Source organism: Psammomys obesus, unplaced genomic scaffold (assembly GCF_907164565.1).
Source record: "Psammomys obesus unplaced genomic scaffold, mPsaObe1.curated_primary_1811, whole genome shotgun sequence".
Classification (NCBI taxonomy): Eukaryota; Metazoa; Chordata; class Mammalia; order Rodentia; family Muridae; genus Psammomys; species Psammomys obesus.
This window is the reverse complement of record NW_026596046.1, coordinates 3,243,824-3,268,259: the sequence shown is the minus strand read 5'-3', so window position 1 is coordinate 3,268,259 and position 24,436 is coordinate 3,243,824. Positions and strand designations below refer to the sequence as shown.

The 24,436-nt window shown below is 44.1% G+C and overlaps 1 protein-coding gene across 5 annotated transcripts in view; it reads right to left on the bottom strand.

The window, feature by feature from the left end:
• Window positions 1-24,436, bottom strand: part of Apba2 (amyloid beta precursor protein binding family A member 2) — a 236,548-nt gene that overhangs the window by 93,620 nt on the left and 118,492 nt on the right. The window lies entirely within an intron of this gene.

Genomic DNA, 24,436 nt, shown 5'->3' with positions numbered 1-24,436 from the left:
AATCAGACAAGAACAAGCAACCCCCCCTCACATCTGTCCCCGCCCCCTCACATCTGTGAGGGAGGCTGTTGACTAAAACAGGAAGGAAATGTGGGTAGGGAAGTAGAGGAATGGCACCCTTGTGAGCCGCTAGTAGAAATGTAAATGAGCATGGCATCTATGGAACACAGTGTGAAGAGTCCCAAAGAAATTAAAAGGGAAACTATCATATGCCCTAACAACCCTATTCCCAGTATATAGCCAAAGAAAATGAATTCTGGGTGTGGAAGAAATGTCTGCCTACCCCATTCACTGCCATTCACAGTATCTCCACGATGCAGACAGCTGACACGTCCTTGGGCAGGTGGATGGGTAAAGAGGATATGGCATACACACAGAACAGTGTCACTCAGCCTTTAGGAAGAAGGTAACCCTCCCCTTTATGGCAATGGATGAACTCAGAGAGAGTGACGTCAAGTGCAATAAGCCAGGCACACAATCATGAATCCCATGCTGCCACTGGCATGAGGAATCCCCTACAGGCAAAGTCCGGCCACAGAGAGCCTAGCAGCAGCCAAGGGAAGGAAGGCAGAAGCAGGGAGGGAGGGGTTGGACAGAGGAAACAAAGCTTCAGTTATGAAAATTAGCATGTTCCAGAGATTTGCTGAGAGAGCAAAGTTAACTTTGTACCATATACTCCAAACTGGCTAGGAAGGTAGATTTTCTATTATGCGTTTTTATTTCAAAAATAAAGAGTGGGGTGTGTCTTAGGGTTTTATTGCTATTAGGAGACACCATAACCAAGACAACTCTTATGAGAACATTTAATTGGGGCTGGCTTACAGGTTCAGAGGTTTCGTCCATTACCATCATGGCGGGAAGCACAGCAGCATGCAGGCTACATGGTGCTGGAGGAGCCAAGAGTTTACATCTTGATCCACAGGCAGCCAGGAGGAGACCCTGATTCCACACTGGGCAGAGCTTGGGGATAGGAAACCTTAAACTCCACCCCCACAGTGACACACTTCCTCCAACAAGGCCACACCTCCTAAGAGTGTCACTTCCTGTGGCCAAACATTCAAACACGCGAATCTACGGGGGCCAAACCTATTCAAACCACCACAGGGAGGGACAGTTTTCGCAGGTGGATGTCAGTGGTAAAGATCTCAGTGACACAGTGACAGCAACACATGCTTTCACCTACCTCTCAGGTTAAGAAGTTACACAAGTTCACCGTGTGCAGCTTCTGTATGACAACGACACCTTATGAGGGGTGTTCAAAAAACCGAATTTTGATGATACTAGTAAAAATGCAATTTTATCTTCTAAATTTTCTCATTTATGATTTCCGTGTAAGCATCAGGTCAACTATTTAACAACAGCAACAAATACATTTTAACCATCGGGCATCAGAAGGAAAAAGATTACAGATCTGTAACAAAATAGACCATCACAAATCACGGCCTAGAAGAAACAGTTGCTATGTGGGTACCAATATACCCCATGCCAATGATTCTCAACCTTCCTAATACCATTTCACACAGTCCCTCATGTGTGGGGAATGCTGAGGTAAGCCTTTGGGAGGCCCATAGGGAATGGGGAGTGAAGCGTCAGCACCTCCTCTGGCTCCTTGAAAGGTCCTGATCCACACAATGCTGATCCAGTGGGGACTCCTAGCACACTAGTGAAGTCTCAAAATGGATCTGAGGCTAGGGCATTGACTGCCTCCTCCTTCTTTACGGAAGCCTGCTAAGGTGGCCTTGCCCCTCCCGCACAGCTCCTTCTAGATGCACCAAGCTGATTGTTACTGGTGCTTGAGGCTGGCATGGGATGATCCGATTGGCCTTTCAGTCGTTTAAAGGATGCTACACTGGACAATAACGTTACATCTGCACCTTTGAGTCTGGTCTTCGGAGTCTGATTCCTGGGATTCTGTGTGGGCTCTGTCACTACTCACCCCACTTCCCCTCGGTTCCTGATAACCATACTCATGCTTTGGTGAACCCAACCATAAAATCATTTTCATTGTTACTTCATAACTGTAATTTTGCTACTGTTATGAATTGTAATGTAAATATCTGAGTTTTCCAATGGTCTGAGGCAACTGCTGTGAAAGGGGTCTCGACCCACAGGTTGAGAAACACTTCCCTGTCTGCATCCATTTAAAAACATAAAAGCAATCAGCCCAGTGAGAAATAAGAAAAAATACAGAAATATAATCAAAGAAAGGGAGAGAGGAGTTGGTATTACGGGCCTCATAAAAAATCTGGGAAACTAAAGAATCAAAATCCTCCATCTCACTTGAGCAAAGTTCCAGCATCAGCACCAAATGCCACAGTCCATCGCGGCAGGAACGTGGCAGCAACTGTGAAGCTTCGGAAGCAGAGGACCCAGCCATTCCACCTTCTTGCTGTTTCCTTGAGAGGATCTTTACTCCACAAGTGTCCCGTTTGTGAGAGCAACCATCGGGAAAAACTCTAAATGTTCATCAGCAGGAAGGTGCTCATTCCGTGGTACCAGTAAAGCAGCTCAGGGAAACCTCTGCCGCAGTTAAGAGCAATGAGGCAGAGCTTCTGGGACTGGCCAGGTAGCTGTCCCTGGGGAGGCAGACATCACTAACACTCTGGGACTCTGTCCTTGCCTGTAAAGGCCAGCATAGCTGTGTATTTTGCTAAGCCTTAGATAAGGCGTGTATTCCCCCAGGTCTCAGGTGTTGAAATTTAATCCCCACAATGGAGTTTCCAGGGCAAAGAAACAATCCAACTGACTACAGGCACTGAGCTATGGAGAAAGGAAATGGCTTCCTCTAACAGTGTTCAGGGGTAACATGTAGACAAGGTCGTATTAGGGTTGCCCCAATGATTGGTTCCTAGGTTTTTGTTTGTTTGGTGTTTTTTGTTTGCTTGCTTTATAAGAGATGGGAGAGAGAATATAAGGGGCGCGTGCGCGCGCGCGCGCACACACACACACACACACACACACACACACACACGTACCACCATGATGTCATTCAAAATTATCCAAATGTTTTTAAAGAAAATATAAGAACTACAAAGATGGCCCAGCAATTAATATCACATACTGCTCTTGCAGAGGACCTGAACTCTCGTCCCAATACCCAAGTCTCGTACCTCACCATCACCTGTAACTCCAGCTCCAGAGAATCCAATACCTCTGACCTACAAAGCACCTGCACACACATGCACACGTCCACACACATACACATAACTAAATAAAATAAATCTTTAGTTAAAAGAAAACACAGGGGCTAAGAGATCGCTTAGTGGATGCTCTTCCAGATGACCTGGGTTCGATTCCTGCACCCACATGTTGGCTAACAACCGTCTGTAACTCCAGCTCCAAGTGATCCAATGTTCTATTATGGCCTCCTCAGGCACCAGGCATGCAAATAGTGCATAGACATATATGCAGGGGAAACACCCATATACACTTAAGAAAAGAAAAAAGAAAGCAAGACAGAGAGATAGTCAGACAAAGAAAGCACAGACTTTTGCCTATCTATAATAGCCTTAATCAAAAGTAAAGAGAAATAAGTACAAAGCTAAAGAGAAATGTGGAAGAGCTACTCTTCTCCTTGAAGGAGTGCAGAGTCAGACTAGCCCCAGAAAGGATGGGGGAAGATAGAGTGAGCATGAGGCCTGTGGAACCAGCTTCCAACTCACTGCCAGCAATGCAGCTGTAGGGCCCTTACCACACCACAGCTGCATAGAAGGGCAACCCCAACCACTGCACAGAGAAAGGTTATATCACCCTCCAAGAGTCAGAAAACTCCAGAGCTTCTGGCCAGTCTCCACACTTCTCTCCCTGCCACTCCTCAACAGCAATGTCCCTGCAGGTGGAAGGGGAATGGTCCTTATTCTCCAGCTCAGGTCAAGGGCCCAGGAGCAATGCACTTGACCCAAGGTGATCCTGAAGCAGTACAGTGGCCCAGACTGTGAGTTCTCCCTTAATGGAGTCGAGCTCATGGTCTCTGCAGCATCATGTTCTTCCTGCTTATGGCTCTACCATCTTGAATGCCTCTTGAACCCCGCTGCTTGCACAGAAACCATGGTTGGCTTCGCCTGACTCAGAACATCAAAGCTTTGGCCTCTAAGCTTCCCTTCAGCACTCCCATTCACAGCCAGGTATGGCTCACTGGCCTCTCTGCCATCAAATACTCCCACTCTCTGCGGCTCCCATTCCCCGACCTGCTGTGCCTACTGGGAAGATGCCTCTGGCAAGAGCATATGCCAGGCCCCTGGGGCAGCAGCTTATCCTTCTTATCCATAAGTCCATGAAACTTAATTCTCCATACAGGCCCTGTAGGGATACTTCGCCATCCCTCCTACCCTGTAATGGGCCAAAGGAGCAGAGAAATGGAAAATCGGATGGATACAATCAGTCTCCCAGGCAGCACAGTGATAGAAAGCACTAGAATGGTATGTCTCCAGAGAAAGAGCTTGTCACATCCAACTCTCAGCCAAGTTGCAATGAGAATTTCTGGGGAGTTAAAATCCACGATTCTTTACCAATAGCTTTCCACACTCCCCTCAGAGACCTTGGCCCAGCTGGCTGGGACAGACCCCAGGGTTAACTCATGTGTGGACAGGGTTACAACTTGCTTTCAAGTCAGCTGCCAATGTGAATGAACCAGCAGGAAGCACAGAGGCTTAAGGGGACACAGGCCTGAAGGATGAAGAAGATGCAGGTACAAGAAGCCAGGGGAGACAAAGGCCAAGCAGGAGCAGAAACAACTACTAAATAGAAAGAATACTGATACTGCCAACAAATGATGACAGAGAGGAAAAGCTTCCAAAGCAGAAAGGGGATTGGCCCAAACAAAGAACAAAGAAGGACAGGAATGGAGAGACAGCTCCCGAGAAGGAAGGAAAAGTGGGCTAGCCTCCAAGCAGCAACATAAAAATAAAGTCAATGAGGTATTCAAGAAAGGGGGCAACCAGGAAAACAGATTCAAAACCAAGAAGAACACATAAGCAAAACAAAGGGTTAAACAGACAGGAGGAACATCAGCATTGAGAGCTTCGGGAATTAAAAACGGGAGCTAGAGAGCTGCAGCTCCATTAAGAAGCTTCCCAGGCTTGCTCTGAGCTGAGCACCCTGCTCAGGGTCTCTTCCTCCTGAGGACACAGGTTCCCTGAGGTGCAGAAGCATCAGGCTGAGGTCTCCCACACACAGCCACGCACACAGACCTTACAAAGCAGCCTCAAACTGCCCTTCTCCTTCAGAATCCCCTCAGGGCTGTCATGGCCACCATCTTCAGTCTGGACGCCCAGTCATTTTGATTGTCCCTCTTGGGAAGATACACACACCTATTAGTCAGCACACCTTTGCTTTTTATTTCTACAAACAAAGTTATGCAAGCCTACAGCAGACAGATGAGATGGAGTGAGATGGTCCAGGGGGCAGACACATTTGCTGCAAACATGAGTTCAATCCAAGAACTTCCATGGTGGAAGGAGATAATCAACTCCCACAAGCTGTCCTCTGACCTCTACAGCTGTCCCATGGTATGCACATGACAAAACACAAGTACATACATACCTGCATAATACATAACAAGCAAATATAAGGTATGATAAGGTAGGATAAGATAAAAATTCAGTGTCTTTGGTCATGAAAACACAAAGGCTACTTTGTCAAGAGTACAAGTCTTACCTTTAGCACTCCAGAGGTCATCCTGGGCCAGGCCCTGTGGCTCTTGCTTCCCTTCCCTACCTCCCTTAACAACAGAGATAGTCAGGAAAACATCAGTGGGCATAGGCAGTACCATTTGCAGGCCCAAAGCCAGGGCCATCAAATGTGACTCCTAAAACAAGCCTCACTGGAACCTGAATGCTGACGTCCTCTCCACAGCTGAGTTTTAGTCTTGCATAGGTGAGCAAGGAATGATGTTGCCTTGGAAAGGTGTCTTTAAAAAGCTGCATGCTGGTGTGCTCTAGCTTTCGTAGAAAATTTGAGAACTTTCTGTAGTGGTAGACTGTTACCTGCCCTGCCCCATACAGTGGGCACTGAGCCAAGAGGCACAGCCCATTCAGTTGAGGAACTAAAGCCTTCATGTTTTACTTCATTTACGAAGCTGAACCCAGCAGAGGGCAGATTAAAAGTCTGGCTCTGAGATGGACATACTGAAGGGATAATTGGAAAAAAGAAAAATAAGATTAGTCCCATGGAAATAGGTCCTCCTGGGTTTCTACAAAGTTGGGAAGATTAGATTTTTTCTTTTTCTTTTTTTTTTTTTAGCAAGATATGTAAGAGATTATTCTCCCAAGTGCTGTAAACTACCTGGAAATATGCAAATCAGAAGAAGGAAGATGAGGTGGGCCAGGAGCTAGCTGAGTAATAGCATGAGGAAGGCCTTGCTCAGTGGCTAACTGCTGGCCATGGAGAGTTCCCAGCAGTTGGTTCTTTTGACCCCTGGATGATGACAAAGAGGTGGTCTGAAGCGCCTCAGAACAGCACATGACACAAAACTGAGGGAGCTTTTCTTCCATGTACATGAACAAGACAACACAGTCTTTGCTGCAGGCCCTCTGCAAGCCTGCGCAGAAAGGCTCAAAAGATTGAAAGACTAACCAGAAATCTGCACCACTAATTGCTTGTCAGAAGATGCCCAAGGCTAAAGAGCCATTTGAAGTAGCTCTCCCTGAGAACCTTTCGCCAGAAGCTTCTAGGCGGTCAGCACACAGATCTCGTTGTCTTGGGCTACATAGTAGATTACATAGTAGTTCTAGCTTTCAGTCTCCATACCGTTTTCCAAAATAATTTTAGTAAGCAGCAGCACCACCAAGAGTGTGTCAGGAATCCCTTGCCTCCACGTCCTCACCAGTGTGTATTATCTTTTATTGATAAAGTATTCATAAAAGCTAAGCTACAAATCATCCCAATCAGCAGAAGGGATAAAGTCAATGGAATACCATTAGCATACACAATATTATCCAGATAAAGTTGTGTTATTTGTGACAACATGAATGAGCCTGGGAAACAGTACGTTAAGTGAAATAAGCCAGACCAGAAAAGAGAAATGCTATGTGATCTCATTCATATGTGAATCTTAAAAAAGTTTTTCTCATGAAGGCAGAATCTAGAGCAGTGTATACTATAGGGCAGTGAAGAGGTTATAGCTAGGAAGAGACTGGTCAGTGAGTATCAAGTTGCAACTAAAAGGAGAAACAAATTCTCATATTCAATTATATAGTATGGTTGTCATAGCTGACAATAACACACTGTACATTCTAAGGCAGCTAAAACAGAGAATTTTGAAGGTCCTCACCACCAAGAAATGGTGAGTTTCTGAAGCGACAGACATGCTACATACCTTCATGTGACCCTTACACAATACGTGTGAATTAAACAGTTTTCTGTAAATACCCACAGTTATCACATATCAATCCTTTAAAAGCTTGTATGACAGTGGGGATCTTCTGAGATCATGATTTTTTTCCTTACATTAAGGACAGAGTAGAAGCCCCCACTACATACAGCCCTGTGGCTAGGGTCAGAGGTGAGACAGTGCATGGATTGGCTCGCTCTCTCTTCAACACACTGTACTCTGTAGGATATGCTGTGCATGGCTGTAAAGTGCAGATCCTAAAATAGCATTTAATACCACCAAGCATGACGAGGTGGTAAAAGAAGGAACTATCATCCTCAAGAGATGCCACACCCAGCTACAATGCACTACCCCGCTTCTGATAATCCTCCCATCAAATACAACCAGATGCTCTTGATGACATCTGAAGAGCTTGGGAGAGCCGCCATCGCAACTAGGACCTGAGGGGCTGAGGTGGGGACCTGCAGGGAAACGTGCCCCAGTAACTCACCACTCAGTGCTACCTTCTTACTACTCAAGCTAGCTGGGAACTCAGATATCTACAAGCCGTGAGGTTGAGAGGGAAAGCAGCAAATCCTGACAGCAGGGCTGAGCAGAGCTTCTGCCAGGCTCAGGGGCCAGGGAGAGAAGTTATAACCTACAGCTAATATAGCACGGAGAATCAAAAGCCAAGTTCCCAGGGACACAGAAGTAAGCCTGAGCCTGGGTGTCTCAGGGAAAAACAGATGCTGGAGCCATATAAACAGGACAAACGGTGTGCTTATGTATTCCCTTACTTGAAATACTTAAGAGCATGGGTACTTTCAATTTCAGACTTGTTTAGGGTTTTGGAATATTTGCACATATATAGTAAGAATCTTGAGGATGTAAATCAGGTCTAAATGAGACATCCAGTTATTTCACGAATTAAACACATAATCTGAAGGTAATCTATGCAGTAGCCACAGTAATTGTCTCAGTTTCCTTCCTGTGGCTGTGATAAGATATTCTGACAAGAGCAAATAAAGGGGAAAGGGGCTGACTTTGGCTCACATATCAATCACGGCAGAGAAGTCAGGCAGCAGGAGCCTGAAGTAGCTGGTCACGGCATGCCCAGGCATAAGAAGAGAACAGTGCATGCATGTGCTCAGCTCCCTTCCCTCAGAATCCCCTGTTTAGGGAATGGTGATGCTGCCAGTAGGTAGGTCTTTCCCTCATAATTAATACAATAAAGACAACCCCCATAGACATATGTAGAGGCCCATCACCCAGGTTTTCCTAATATGTGTCAAGCTGCCATTTAACATTAACCATCACAACCCCATCTACTGTCAACTTAACTTTCCATCCTTGGCCCCATAGGCTCTGATTCTAGAACATTTTATATTCCAGTCTTTTAGATGTGAAACGTTCAATCATGTAGGTCTGGTTTATAACCCAAGGTATAAACATGAATACTCTGAGTTCATATGAATACAAACAAGTGAGCAAATAAAAAAATAATTTGGAAGAAGAGTAAAATATTCCCACAACGAATTTAAGTAACATGTGTGGATACTGTCCTCTAATAGAAATGGCACCTCACTCCCACATGATCAAGGTTATTGTCAGCAGGATAAATTATACACTCCTGCTTTAATAGGACCAATATGGCACTTCCCAGAGTGACTGTCTGGCCCCAAACTATAACCTGCCTAAGCAGAAGAAACACATCATACATTGTGATATGTTATTCTTGATCTGTGCTCTTCAGGGCTATCAAGGTCACCAAAACCAAGGAGGGTTAACAGAGTTGTCTGAAAGAGCCTTGAGGGGCATAATTACTGAACTTTGATTCTCACATGTAAAAATGTAAGAAAACACAACTGAAGGCAGGCTTCAGTTAACAGGCATGCGTGGACCTGGGTTCCCCAGCTGCAGCCAGCTGCAGTCAGCTGCAGTGTCTGTACCATATCGCCAGAGGCTAGCAACAAACAAATGAATGTGGAGCGGGGGTTAAGGGAGGGTCTGGCTCTCTCTGCACATCGGAAACCATGGCAAAGCTTAGTCATTCATTATCACCTCGCTGGTAATTAGATCAAGCAGACCTCAGGAAAAGAAGCATCCCTAAAGGAAAAGTGAAGGAATTCACACTGGAAAGAGCAGCCCGGCAGTGCTGAGCTCTAAACACGTGTGTCCTGTTACTCAGTCTCACTCTCTACACAGAAAGAACTGGCAGGGCTCTTGAGAGTCAAACCTGAAGTCAGAGGTAACCACTATTAATGCAGGTTAACAGTGAAAGCAGCGACGTAAACGCGACGGCTAACAACCTTCGCTTACCACCAAAACCGCTCCTGAACCGAGGACCAACGCTCCAGCGCACACAGAACACTTCATCGAAATTAATTATATAGGGAAAGTCTAAATGTAACAAACAAGTTTACACTGAAAGGGCATTTCTGACTACACTATAATCGAGCTACAAATAAACAACAAAATACAACCTGGAAAAATGCAAAACATTTGCTCCTTTAAAATGACCCTTGGATCAAATGATAAATTGCAACAATTAGACACATTTTTGGTTAGTTAATAATAAAAATATAATGTGTTGGAAACTGTGCTCCACACTCATGTTCTTGGTAGCCTTGTTCACAGTCGCCGCAGATGGGAGCCAGCTAGTGCCCATCTGTAGATGAAAATAAAACAGAGAGAAATAAAATATAGTTTACTAATACAACGAAATACCATTCAGCCTTTAAAAAGGGAAGACCTGACATCAAAGCCTTAGTTTATTTTAAAGGCTGAAAACGAGTATGCAGACCTGTATGATCCCCCTGTATGGGGAAACCAAAATGGTCAGCAGCATACACAGATTTTAGAGAGGTCCTGCCAGAAGATGGTGGATGCAGAGAGGAGCAACAGAAAACACCTTCTAGAGATCTGTTTCAAAATGCAACAACATTACTGAACCACACACTGAGAGATATGTAGATCACAAGTTGTATAGCTGGGTTTTATGACAATTTTAACAACAATGCTAAAGCCAACTTAGTAAGACATTTATATATTTAAATTCATATATAGAAAAAGGGAGTAGAAAGTATATATCTATTTCTTTTCTTTCATGTGGTTTTATAGTATCCACATGCTAAATCCTGAATAAAACTAAAAGGAAAGAAATATTAAAATAAAAACAGAAACTGAAACGGATAACAAATCTAAAATAGGAAAACCTCAGGCATGACATGAGGACTATTACAGGAAAGTCAAGACCACCCTGGGCTAGGAAAAAAAAGGATGGGGGAGAGAAAGGAATAACTCTGCAGAGCCAGATACTGATTCTTCAGGTGGAATTAAATTAATAAATCCCCCAAAATAGTGATGAAAATGGAAATGTGGGAAGAAGAGAAGCAAGCATTCACAAATGTGACAATGGCATGAAAACATGGCCAGCCCTTCTAAGACAGTGCGAGCAATTCAATACTAGTAAGTGTGACATTTTTATGGGAGGCAGACATTACTGAAAACACGTGTGAATGTAAGTGTTGTCAACTTGACCCAGCATACACTCAGCTGGGAAAACAGTCTCAATGAGTGACTGTCTATGCTGGGCTGGCCTATGGACATGTAGGTGGCTGATTGTCTTAAGTTCACTGATATCAGAAGACCCAGCCCATAGTGAGCGGCACTATTCCCTAGAGAGAAGGGCCTGACCTGTGTAAAGTGGAGAAACAGAGCAGAGGGCCAGCAAGCAAGGGAATGTACATTTATTTCTCCTGACTGTGCATGTGGTGTGGCCAGCTAGTCAAAGTTTCTGCATTGACTTCCCCATGAGTATGATCTGCAATTTGGAATTTTAAGTGCAGATAAGCCCCTCTCTCCCCTAAACTGCTTTTGTTATCATGCTTTACCACCACAACAGGAAAGAGACTAGAACAGCATACAAACATCAAAACCGGTTTGAGAAGAAAAACTTCAAATGGCCCTGTATTTATGAAATGGACTCTGCCATTGAAAACTCCTCTTCTTAAGCAACTTCTGAGGCCACTGGCTTCCCGGGCGAATTCTTCCAAATAATCAGTATGTGTGTTACATTCTTGTCAACTTGAAGTCAACTTGACACAAATTAGAGTCACCTGGGAAGAGGGAAGCTCAACTGAGGAGTAGGCACCACCAGGTGGGCCTATGATCATGTTCATGGGGTATTTCCTTAACTAATGACTGATGTGGGAGGTCCCAGCTCACTGTGGGTGATGCTTTACTGGGGATGAAGTCCTGCCCAGAAAAAAAGCGGCAGAGTAAGCATGGAACAAGCCAGTAAGCAGCACTCCTCTGCAGCCTTTGCTTAAGTTCCTGCCTTGACTTCCTGTCCTCACTTCCATCAATAAAGAACAGTTCTGTAGAAGTGTAAGATGAAATAACCTCTTTTCTCCTCAAGTTGACTTTGGTCATGGTAGGAGCACAGCAATGGAAAGCAAACTAAGACAGTCAGCCCACTAAAAACAACCAAAAGCCAGTATTTCCCACACTCTAAACACTTTATGAGATATCCATTACCCAGATCCCAAACACAGGCCTTAACACTGCAGTAAAAAAAAAAAAAATCATCATAGCAGATCACTTTTGAACACAATTACAAATAAAAATATTAACAAAATATAGCAAATTAAAAGGAGTTACATATGAAGACATCATATTATACCTGGTTGGACTGGACCTAGGAATTCCAGGTTAGCTTAATATTTAAAAATGAGTCATATATGTCACTTCATCAATGAACTACCAGGGAAACATTTTCTAATGTCATCAGATACAAGAAAGAGTATTTCAGAAAACTTTACACTCCCTATCGATAAAAACCAGTAGCAAACTCGAAACAGAAGGTAATATTCAAATTGTTTAGGGTACTTCAAAAAAATTTAAAGGAAAATAGGATACATAATCACAGCTTTTGAAAGGCAATGACAGAAGGACTTCCCCTAAGAAAGAAATCATCAAATGGGGATTTTTCAGTAGGAACCAAAGGGGGCAGTCTTATTGGTCATAGACAATATGGCCTCATGGCCATTAAAATCTAAAATAGCTTACAAGTAACTGTCATAAATGTTAGCCAAGTTTAGCAGGAATTCCGGATATAATGAAAATATATGAAAAACATATTTATACATAGTTATGAAATCAATTACAACAATTTTAAAATACATTTACAACAACGTCAACGCTCAATTAAAAAGGTGTTCTATTACAAAATTACAAAAAAAAAAAGAAGAAGAAGAAGGTAAAGCACGATGAAGGGAAGTAAATATTCATGGATTGGAAGACTTCCAATCCGCTTTATACTCTTGTCAACTCATAGATGGGGCTGTATCTCAAAGAAGCTCCTCAAAACATCTGCAACATTCATGTTTAGGAACAACTGTTTATGTGGAAATTAACAGAATGAATCTAAATTTTACGTGGCAATGCGAAGGATAAATGCAGTAAGACACTCTTCAAGAGCACAGCCGGAGGAGGAAACACAAAATTCAGCAAGTGCATTTTGTAAAAGTGAGGTGACTAAGATGCTGCTGTGTCTATACGCTGACAAATAGGCCAGTGGGGTGGAATGCTCACGGCGATTTTGTTTGTGAAAATGTGACACCACAGTGATGAGATCAAGGCAACAGGGGGGGTGCAATCGGCCCCCTACCCTTCAGTTTAGACATGAGACTAGTGATGGATGGCACACATGGCCAAGAGGAGAACAAGGCAGCCATGAAAGCTGGTTCACACGTGATACCAGTGGCATAGGAGAAAGTGGGAGGGGCCTTGAAGGCTAAGGAACCAGGCCTTGGAGGAGTCTGTGTACGGCAACAGGGCTCTCATGGTTTGAAGTTGTGATCAGTGCCAAGTGCGATGGTGTTCGGCCCTTCTTAGGATGGCCAGCTGTGAGGCGGAAGGAGAATGAGAATGAAGTCTGAAAACTGCCAGACCTCAAACATCAGCTCAAACATCAGAAATGGAATCAGACACTACTGTAGGGAGCTGTGAAAGGTGCTGATTAATGATGCTGGGTCCTCCAGTCACCCATGAAAGGGAGAGCAATCTTGGCATCTACTTCAACTCAAAACATTCAGGACAGCATCTCAAAGTGAAAGTTAGAACAGCAAAGTTTCAAAATTTAACTACAGGGGCTGAGGAGATGGCCCAGAGGTTAGCAACACTGGCTATTTTTTCCAGAGGGTCTGGGTTTGATTTCCAGCACCCACATGGTGGCTCACAACTAAGACTGCAGTCTCAGGGCACCTGGCACTCTTCTGTCTTCCATGTGGACGTGCATGCAGGCAAAACACCCATACACATTAATTAATTAATTAATTTAAAAAAGAAGTTAACGGCAGAGTGCTTTTAAGTTTTTGGAGTGTGTATCCATGTTTTTAATGGGTCATTACTACACCGACTTATATGATAAGGCTGATAACTTGGCTTTTCCTTCATCAAAAGCTACCACTAAAACTAAGACAGAAAGCATCTAAGAACATATATATATATATATATATATATATATATATATATATATATACATATATATATATATATATGTTATGTATATATGTATGTTATATATACACACACACACACACACACACATCCATATCATAGGCTAAACATATTGAATATATGAACTCCAGCAAAGTGACATAAGAGAAAAGCCAGCACGAAAGTGAGCAAAGTACCTACACAGTAACTTCAGGTAAGATTTCGAAAAACAATAAAGTTCTAAAAAAATATTGAACTTCATTAGTATTCCGTGAAATGCAAATTTAAGCTACAGGATCTCGCTATACATCTGCCAGATATAAAATTAAAACCGACAAGAGCAATTAGTAGCAAGATGTGAAGCAAACTCAACTCCTACACTTACAGCTGGAAGTGGAATTTGGAACAACCACTTCAGAAAATTGATTAGTCCTGTTCACTGAAACACAAATGCTTCCAGATCCTACCGCTGTTCCATTTGATCGCCAAAGAGCCACTCCTTAGAAATGCAATCACGTGTACCCAACATATAAGGATATTCCTAGAAGCAATCATGACCACAGAATGAAAAAGGGTCCTGTGTCCATCAAACAAAGAAAACTCTTGTATATCTACCATGTAAACTAAGAATGGCAATAATCAGAAAATGACAGTCACACTCGATACCAGGGAATGACTCAGAAACACAACGTGGGGTGGAAAAAGCTGTCTCAAAATAGTACATCCTTTACTTCAAATTTCAAAATTTATCAAAAGTACATGGTGAGAGGATTCTAGTAACCTTTGGGTGTGGTTGGCTGATGTGGTTTGAATGGGAAATGCTCCCCATGGAGTCGTGTGTTTAAACACTTGGCTCCCAGCTGGTGACACTGCCTGGAAAGCTATGGAACCATTTAGGAGGTGGAACCCACTGTGGCAAGCCAGTCACTGGGGGTAGTCACTGAGCCTTGATAGCCTGGCCATTCCCTGTTTCGTAATCTGCCAACACATGAGGGGTCCCAGATGCTAATTCCTGCTACTGTTGGGGCCACCTGCCTCCATGCCTTCTCTACCACAGAGGCCATGCCCTGAAACTTTAAGTAAAAATAAACCCTTGCTTCTTTTCTCAAGTTCCTTTTGCCGCAATAGTAAAAAAGATAACTAATATAGGAACCTGGTACCAAGAGTGGCACAGTTGCCATGACAAACCTGACCACGTGGTTCTTGGGCCTTTAGAGCTGGTTTGTAGGAGGAGCGTCGAAGACTTTGGAACTTTGGACTAAAAATGCTGTATAGAGTGCTTTAAATAGTTAAATGAGCCATCAGTGGGAGGCCAAAGAAAATAATGCCAAGGCGAATGTTGACAGTGGGGGTCTAGCTCATAAGGTCTGAGAGGGCAAGAAGGACTCTCTTGGGAGTGGGGAATAGAGGCCATTAAAGCTATGTTCTAGAAAAGAATCTCACTTGGTTATGCCCTGAGACCTTGAGACCGAACTGAAATGTAATGAACTACTTTGTTTGGTAGAGAAATGTTTAAAACAGGAAAGCATTTACCCTGTGGCATGGCTACCACACACTGAATTCATGAAGGAGAGCGGGCGGAATGGAGATTTAAGTATACAGTTCGAAAGGAAAGTTTACAGTGGCAATCAAGGCAGGTTGTAAGCATTAGTTCAATTAGCATCATTAAAAATAGAACACTTCTTATTCTACACTGGGACAAAGGGACAGATATCCTGAGGGCAAGACTTTGCCCATTAAAGGGTCCTTCTTGCGAAATGACAACTAATTTAAAAGAGAACCTGAACTAAAAATACCACTTTATGGGGCACCGTGTCTAAATGGAAGCACATGGGCCAAGTGTCCCCCCCCCCGGGTCAATGTCAAACACACAGGCTGCTGCAACTGTCATCCAGAGGGCTGGGCTACATCCTGAATTGACAGCAGAACCGTTATCTATGTGGTACTGTTATCTATGCGGTAATGGCAGTAACGGGGGCCTGAGAGTAATGGGGGCTTGCACCAAATTTTCCAGAAAGTTATTGAAACCAGGTAATATGTAGCAGTGTCAGGTTCTCTGCAAGGAGACCCTGAGACGCCCCTGCACAAAGCCAGAAAGGGAAAACCTAAATTGCAGTGGAGAGCCCACGAGGCTGATAATGCCAGGACTATAGAGGTCCTCAGAGGAAACCTTCAAGCATATGGTGAGTCCGTCCCAAGAGATAGGTTTCTTGACCTGTAGACAGCAGGGTTTGGGGGAGGCAGGGCGTCCCAATGCAGCTGTAGCACAGAAGGGTCCTTCACCAGCTGCCCCAGATGCTGGACATGAAGCTCTAGGATTTGACATTTGCCCTGGTAGGTCTTGCTCTTGCTGTGGACTGACCTTTCTTTGCTATGCTCCCACTCTTATTTTGAGTGGTAATCTTTATGCTATTAGGAATTGAACGTATTGTAACTTGTTTTTGTTGTCGTTGTTATGTTATAAGGGCTCACAGCTAAGAGACTGTCTTCAGTCTCTATGAAGGTTATTCTTGGTTGTCAACTTGACACACGTGGGAAGGGAGAGTCTCAACTGAAGAACGGATGTCTGTAGGGTATGTTCTTGATTGCTTGCTGATGTAGGAGGGCCCAACCCACTGTGGGCAGTACGGTACCATTTCTAGACAAGCAGGCCCAGGCCATATAAGAAGGGTGTCTGAATGTAAGCCGGGAGCAAGCCGGTAAGCAGTCAGTTCTCCTCCATGGTCTCTGCTTCAAGCTCCTGTCTGGAGTTCCTGCCCTGGCTCCCTTCAATAATGAACAGGAAAGTGGAAGATGAAATGAGCCTTTCCCTCCCTGAGTTGCTTTCTGTCAAGAGTGTTTTATCACAGCTACAGAAACCAAACTAGAATAGTCTCAAAAGGGACTTTGGACTTTCAGGGGTGTTGGGATTGGTAAAGACAGAAACTTTTAAGATTTGAGACATAATGCAGTGTTCTGGCTTCCTTCACTGCTGAAGCTTTAAATCCTTTCCAGCCGGGTGGGTCTTGCCCTGATTTCACCACTCCCTTTTTTCCACTTAGCATCAGACATTTCTTTAAACTTTTGATCTACTTGAGCCCTGGACTTAGCTCCATTTCACTTCCTGGTGTTCCTCCTCTCCTCAAGCTGTACACCTTGTATTTTTCCTTGCTTGGCTTGCTCCTTTTCATTATAGATCTGTGTAAGCGTGCATAACCATCCCACACAGTCAACACTAGACCGTCGTGAAATCGCTTCTTACAGAGCCATAATCAAAAACTCTTCAATTTAGTTTCAGGGATATTTTTTTTAGAACAGGGCAAAAAGTAGCCACGTTCTTTGCCAAACTATTACAAAATGGTCTCTGGGCCACTTACTAATATTATTCCCTTCTGAAAAGTCTTGATCCAGACTGCCATAATCAACATTGCTCTCGGCACCACTGTCTTCCATATTCCTATGAGTATGACCCATTGTGCTCCACCTAAAGTGTTCAACAGCTTTCCTAATCCAGAGTCCCCAAATCCACACTCTGCCAACAAGCAGCATGGTCAGACCTGTCATAGCAACTCGCTGCTCGCTCCCTTGTATCAACTTCTTATTCACTGTTCTATTGCTATAAAGAAACACCATGACCAAGGCTACTATTATAAGAGCATATACTTAATTTGAGGCTTGCTTACAATTTCAGAGGGTTAGTCCATGATCAGCATGGCAGGAAGCATGGTGGCATCCAGGAAGGTCTGGTGCTGGGGACGATGCTTAGAGTTCTACATTTGAGTCCTCAGGCAGCAGGAAGAGAGAGCTCCTGGGCCTGGATTAGGCTTTTGAAACCTCAAATTGTGTCCCCGGTAACACACTTCTTTTAACAAGGGCACACCTACTCCAACAAAAGCCACACCTCCCAATCCCTCCCAAGTAGCACCACTCCAATTCACAGACCCACAGTAAGTCAGAGCTGAGTCATCCTTTAGAAAGATGTTCTGCCTCTAGCCTGCAGCACTGCCCATGCAGAAGGTTCCAGCCACCCTTCTTCACTGCCTGCCCTACGGATTTCAGGCCTGTCAACACACACTGCACCACCACGTAAGCCACTTCCTCACAGTCTCTTAAAATCTATCCCTGCTGAGCTGGTGCCTGAGTCTTAACTGGCAAGCCAAGGATCCCACCTACCAGCTCATTCCAAAACTGAACTGCTGGCACTCCCACACGAAAATGGTGGCTGTCTTCACTGGGGTATCCGTCATTACCTACTGGCCCAAGCGCAGGTACCAGCTTAACAATTCCATGACAGCACTGTGGTAAGAATGAGCTTGAAGAGGTGTGCTTGATCAAGTTAAATAGGTTTCTTCCCCACAGAACTTCCCAAGGCCTTTATTTAACATGGCCCTTGGGGACTGTCCAGCTGGGGATATGTGCACTATGTTCAGGATTGTCACACGGGACTCGACAGAACACAGTTTGGGAAAGCCTGCTTGCACACTGCTGTCATTAATTAGAGTTGGACATAATTAACCCAATCTGAATGTCATTAATAAAAAATTACATACAGAAAAGGCCGACTTCCTTCAGTTTAATCACACTAATTATGTTGAGCTCAACCTAGTTGCAGTTCCCTGTGCTATTTTCTTAACACATTTTTCATCTTTTTTAAAGGGGATGTTGGTGATTTTTTTCTCTCTTTCTTAATGCAACTTAAAAAATAAAAGTCGGTGTCAGCGTAGAAGTTTCCAAATATTTGAAAACACATTCTGAATCTGAAAAAAAATAATCAGGGCCAGGGCCGAGTCTCCTTTATGCCTCCTCCACAGGACAGCCAGTTTTAGAAAGCATCCATCAGCAGCACACCCCTCCTGATCCACAACTCTTGAATTCTAATTGAATTCTTAATTCTAAGAAACTAGAATTAAATAATGGCCTCATGCTTCCAGAGCATTCATTATCCATGAAGCCCTGGGCTAAAGACATGGATCAGCAACTGTAGGAGTCCACACCAATATTAGAGACCAGTAGCAGAACACCAACAGAAGGCCGGGTGGGCTATGGCCCGGACTTGCAGCCGACACCCACAAGGGTGAGTTGGGAGCCTTGTTGGGGAAGAAGTTCAGAAGTACAAGAGAGATGGATGAGTTACGCATGTCCCAAAGCAGCCTGCAATGTAGCAGCTGAAAACACTGGGCCAGGCCAGTGCGCACAGCCTGGCTCCTGAGAAACCTCAATACCTCAGAGAGACAAATGCAGAGGTGTGTCTGAAAAGGTGAGTCCAGGAAGTCAGAGAGTTTGTGGGTCCATCCACTAGCAAAGAAAAGCAAGGTGGCACAAAGGACAGACAAGTACAGAGTTGGGAGAAGTGCAAACACAACCTCTCTTTTGTGTTTGTGTGTGGAGAAGGGGCACACATGCACACACAGTCTTGTGTTTGTGTGTATGTGTGTGTAGGTGCATATACACATAATATCAATATCAGGTGTCCTTCCTTGCATACAATCCACCCTGGATTTTTAATTGTTTTTATTTTTTATTTCTCTTATTGCATTTATTTATGTGTCTATTTTTACATGTTTATAGACACACAAGTGCCACCATGGGAGTGTGGCAGTCAGAAGACAATTTGAGGGGTTCACTTTTCTCCCAGAATTGAACTCAGATCATCTGGCTTAGGAGCCATCTTGCCAGCCCCTATCTCTTGTTATTTGATAACAAAGTTGCCCACTGGGCTGTTGTCCAAAGTTGCTCACTGGACCAGCTGACCAAGAAACCCGAGGGATCCACCTGTCTGTACCTGCCCAGTGCTGGTATTTATTAAAAGCATGGGCCACCACATCCAACTTTTTGTTTGTGGGTCCTGGGAGTCAAAATCTGGTCCTCATGTTTGCAAGCAAGTATTTTAGCAACAGAGTTATCTCCCCAGTCCTACCACAACCTCTCCTCTCATTTTTATGAGATAAACAGAACAATTTGTCGAGAACAATGAAGCAAAGAGCCATGAGCACACACCATTCAGGCTTAACCATAGTTATTTTCTATTTCTCAAATCACTAGACCCACAACACCATCAAGACACCTCTCCTATGCAGGGAGGGCCCTGGTATCTTCTATTATGTTTTAATTTCTTTCCAAAAATGTTCATTGTGACCTATGGTTATTTCTGTGTCAGCTTGAATGGGCCACATCTAGCTAACCATAGCAAGTTCTGGTCACCTCTCTTACAGTATTTCTTGAAGATGTTCATTTGAACTGGTGGCCTGGTTGTAAAGCAGATGGTCCTCTCAGTGTTAGGGGACCTCCAACAATCCAGGGAGGGCCTGACTAGAACAAAGAGGTGACAGAAACTGCTCTCTGACTGACTTCTTTAGAGAGCATCTCTGTCCTGCCCTCTGTGCTATGAGGCTGTTGGGTCTGAGCAGGAAGCTGAGCTCAGCAGTCTAGCTCTTGGAACTGTCTGCCAATGGGCTCTGCTGAGTCTCCAGTTTGTAAAGGGTGGAACACAGGACCTTGCTACATGTGAGACATGACTGTAAAAAAATAAACCCATAAATAATGAATCCTAAGACACACAGGTAACAGATTAATTGATTGACAGATCCTTAGATTGAGCCTATGACTTCTGGTTTTGAGAAAAACTTTGACTAATTCATGGCCAACAAAAAGCATAGACACCTAACAGTGGAATGGTTGGGTCACAGGGTTCCCTATTCTGTTCTTTAAATAAACTGTGCCGTTGCTCTCTGAAGGGACTTTTAAACAATCTGCCCTCAATAAGTAAGGCATGAAAACCTCTCTTGCTCATCACATTGTTGATTTACCCTAATCTGCCAAAATACGGGTGTGAAATGATATCTCATTGTCTAATGTGGAAGTCTTCCAATTGAAGATGAGAAGTGTTCATTTGTCTATAAGCCATTTAATATTTTTTTCATGATATTTGCCCACTTTTCAATTCCGTTATCTTTTTTCTTATTGATTTAAAAGAACTCTTTATGCAGACAAAAAGCTAATCTCTTACAGTAATCCATCAAGAGTGCTGCAACTTGGCTCTCTTTAAGATGTTTACTGACATGTAATTAATTGTTCTTTTCAGAGAGACAGAGAGAAAATGTCTTCCATGTACTTTAAACTTTTCTTCTTCATCCGAAGGTCTTCTCATCCATGGGCATCCACTCATGTGAACTATAATACAGGATCTCACTTTATCGCCTGCTATATAACCAATCAGTTGTCCTATGTGTCATGGCTTAAATATGATGCTTGGCCTCTAGCTAGAGTCACTATTTTGGAAAGCGGTAGAAACCTTAGGAGTTTGGAGTCTAGCTGGAAGACTAGAATGACACTAAAGGCCTCTGGAGTTTAAACTCATGCATCCGGTCCTTTCTCTGCTCCACGGACACCATGACATGAATGTGGCTAGCACGTCTTCCCACACCTCCACAGATCGGCCATGCCCTCCCTCACATGCCCTGCCATGATGGACAGAAGCCTCTGAAACCATGAGCTTAAATAAATTCTTCCTCCATCAAGGGTTTTTATCCCAGGGATTGTGGTGGATTGAATAAGAATAGCTCTCATAGGCTCGTATGTTTGAACACCTGGTCCGTAGTTGGTAGAACTGTTTGGGAAGGATTAGGAAGTATGACTTTGTTGGAGGAGGTGTGTCACTTGGAGTGAACCTTGAAGTCTCAAAAGCCCACATCACTCCTAATTCATCATGCATGTGGATCAAGGTGAGCTCTCAGCTGTCCCTTATTCACCCAGTCTTAAGCTCTAACCCTCTGAAACTGTAAGCCTAATTAAATGCTCTCTTTTACACGTTGCCTTGCTCATGGTGTTTTGTCACAGCAATAGAAAAGCAACCATGATGGGTATCTTGTCATAAGAATAGGGAAAATACCTGTCGGAACCATTTCCACTCGGACCGTAACACAGCTCAGCCCTCACGCTGGTTCCTAGGCATATGAAGTCTTACCACAGGAGTCACCTTGTGAGTACCTGTACCTCTGTCTCCACACAAATACCATAGTCTCAATCACAGCACCACCCCATCAGGAATTCACAGCCCTGGCCTAATGCCACTCTCATGGTGCCCTGGCTGTGTGTGTGTGTGTGTGTGTGTGTGTGTGTGTGTGTGTGTGTGTGTTTTCAAACACGGCTGGCAAGATGTCACCTAGCATCGACACATGTCTGTGCCGGGTCAGGAGTGGCTTTGGTTCTACCAGCCAGCCATCTTCATGATTGCGGCAACACCTCGTCCCGTATACTGTGAGCCCTCCACGACTTAAATGCAGTTTGCTTACTTCTCAGTGATTCTGCAGGATGGCCACAACCACTGAGTTTATGATCTTACTCGCTGTGCTTTCTATAAGTAGAGGCCCAATATCCATGGACAGAATAATGAGGATTACAAATTGATTCTAGGCCAAAACAGGAAAGGCTCTCGTTGAAAGTAGGAGCACATTTATCAAGTAATTCTACTAGAAGGCACCAGGCATATCATGGGTATTAGAATTCTGTGGTTATAAAATGGCTCCATTTGCAGTAGAAAAAGATATACAGCCAGGCCTTTGCTTCTCATTTCGGCTCTCCAAGCAGAGATTCATTCTGGCATAATTGACATTTAAAAATATCCATTTCATCACCACTTTTCTTTCTAAGAAGGAATGTGCTTTTCTTCGGGGACATTGTAGGGAATGATGATGTGCACATTCACTAAATGACTGGTTATCACACTTGCAGATAGTAAGAGCGCTTGGGAGGGGCCTTGGCTATTGCAACTGGCGCAGATCCTCTGTCGGTATTTCAGGACACATAAAATCCCATCAGGCTTTTTCATAGGCTTTGGGGGGAGGAGGGACCTTCTACTTTGGAGGTTTAAATTGAGCCACCCCATGGCTCCAACTGATGGCAACATACCTGGAGCTCATTCTGAAAGACTTTAAGGAACCAATTTCACAGTGGATAGTTCCTAGAGAGTGGAAGGGATGAGCTGGTTGCACAGCCTAGGCTCCAAAAGATTAGAATTTCACTCTAATTCACGAGGCTACATCCTCATTATTGAGGACACATTTCACAAGCTGTCCTCCCCACAAGTCACAAACAAAACCTGGCCCCTTGACAGAACCTGTCCCCTAAATGCTCTAACATTTTCAGAGCTGAGAAAGGCGGGTTCATCCCTTGAGATTAAGGGTGAAATATGCGCACAACTCTTCACAGGAAATATAACGAGATGGACAAAGCCTATGGAGAGCACAGAGTAAATCTACAGAGTATCCAAAAACTGATGACAGAGAACCAGTTCAGAAACACCCAGCTAGGACCCATTAGAAGCCACAGAACAACACTGAATCTTTGCCTTGTCCCCCAGAAAGGCTATGACCCTTCCGCAACTCCTAACTGCATATGAATACGCCATAGCCAAGAGCTGTCACGCAATCCATCCACAACATTTCATGGCAAGAACAGCGCCAGTATGTTACATAGGAATTCCTGCCAGTGCACAGGAATTAGGAATTAGGATAGAGCCACTTCACTTTGCAAAACAAACACACAAACAAACATCAATGTTTAAAATCCATGGACTTCTCCCCAGAACAAGGCAAAGCGGTGCTTCTGAGTGTAGACTCAACCTCCAAGTTCCAACTCATGCCCCGGAAAGTCTTCTTCATCCTCAGAACTGCTACACAGCTTCCCCACATAGACATCCAATGTTTCCCGCTCCTGAACCCCACTGGACATCACCTCCCTATGAGCGGCACGGCATGGTTACTCCATCCTAGTCTGCTGGCAGCTCCTTCTCATGAATCCAGGGGGGGAGTCATGGAGCTGAGCAGAGCCTCTCACTGGCTCTAGGTCAGGACACAGAGACAGTGTCATGCTCAGATCCTAACCTTAACAACCTTCACCTCAGCTTCCCCCTCCCCAACCACTCCCCAACCCATCCAGCAGGTTCTCCACCACCAGGCCAGCTGGTGCAGCTCTGGCCCAGGAGGATAATCTAGTTCCTGTGCAACCCAGAATCCATCCTTCCACTTTTTTTTTCTTGCAAACAAGTGGCTGGCCTCAAGCACTGTCCTGTGGATCCTACAGGGCAAGCACAGGCAGATGACAACCTGGAACCACCTGCCGCTTTCTTATCTGAATCGGATGTTTTGTGCTTGGCTTCCTAGCATTTCCCAATGGCTTGCTTCTCAAAGCACACTAGAGGTTAAGTAACTCTTATCCAAAATGACTGGGACCAGAAGTGCTTAGGGTTTTGGAGTCTTTAGACTTAGAAATGTTTGCCAGATTGTTTGTTTTGTATGTTACTGATGTTTTATTTTTGTTTTGTCTGGAGGCTTTGTCTTTATCATTTGTTTGTTTGCAATGTTGGAGATTGACAATGGGTCCTTGCTCACTATTGTTCAAAAAGCTAGCTTGATTCAACAGCATTTAGGATGTCTAATTTTCAGACTGGGGACACTCAACCTACAGCAGTTGTCTGTGTTGGATACTGAAAGGTCTGTTGCTAATCTCAGCCTTTAATACATGGACTCTCCAGTCAGGCAAGTACTCAGAACACTACTCTGAGAAAGGAAAAAAAAAAATAAAAGTACATACTGCTATGGGGGGCTTGCGAAGACTAGTTGCAGGCAAAGTAAATGACCAGTGGTGAGC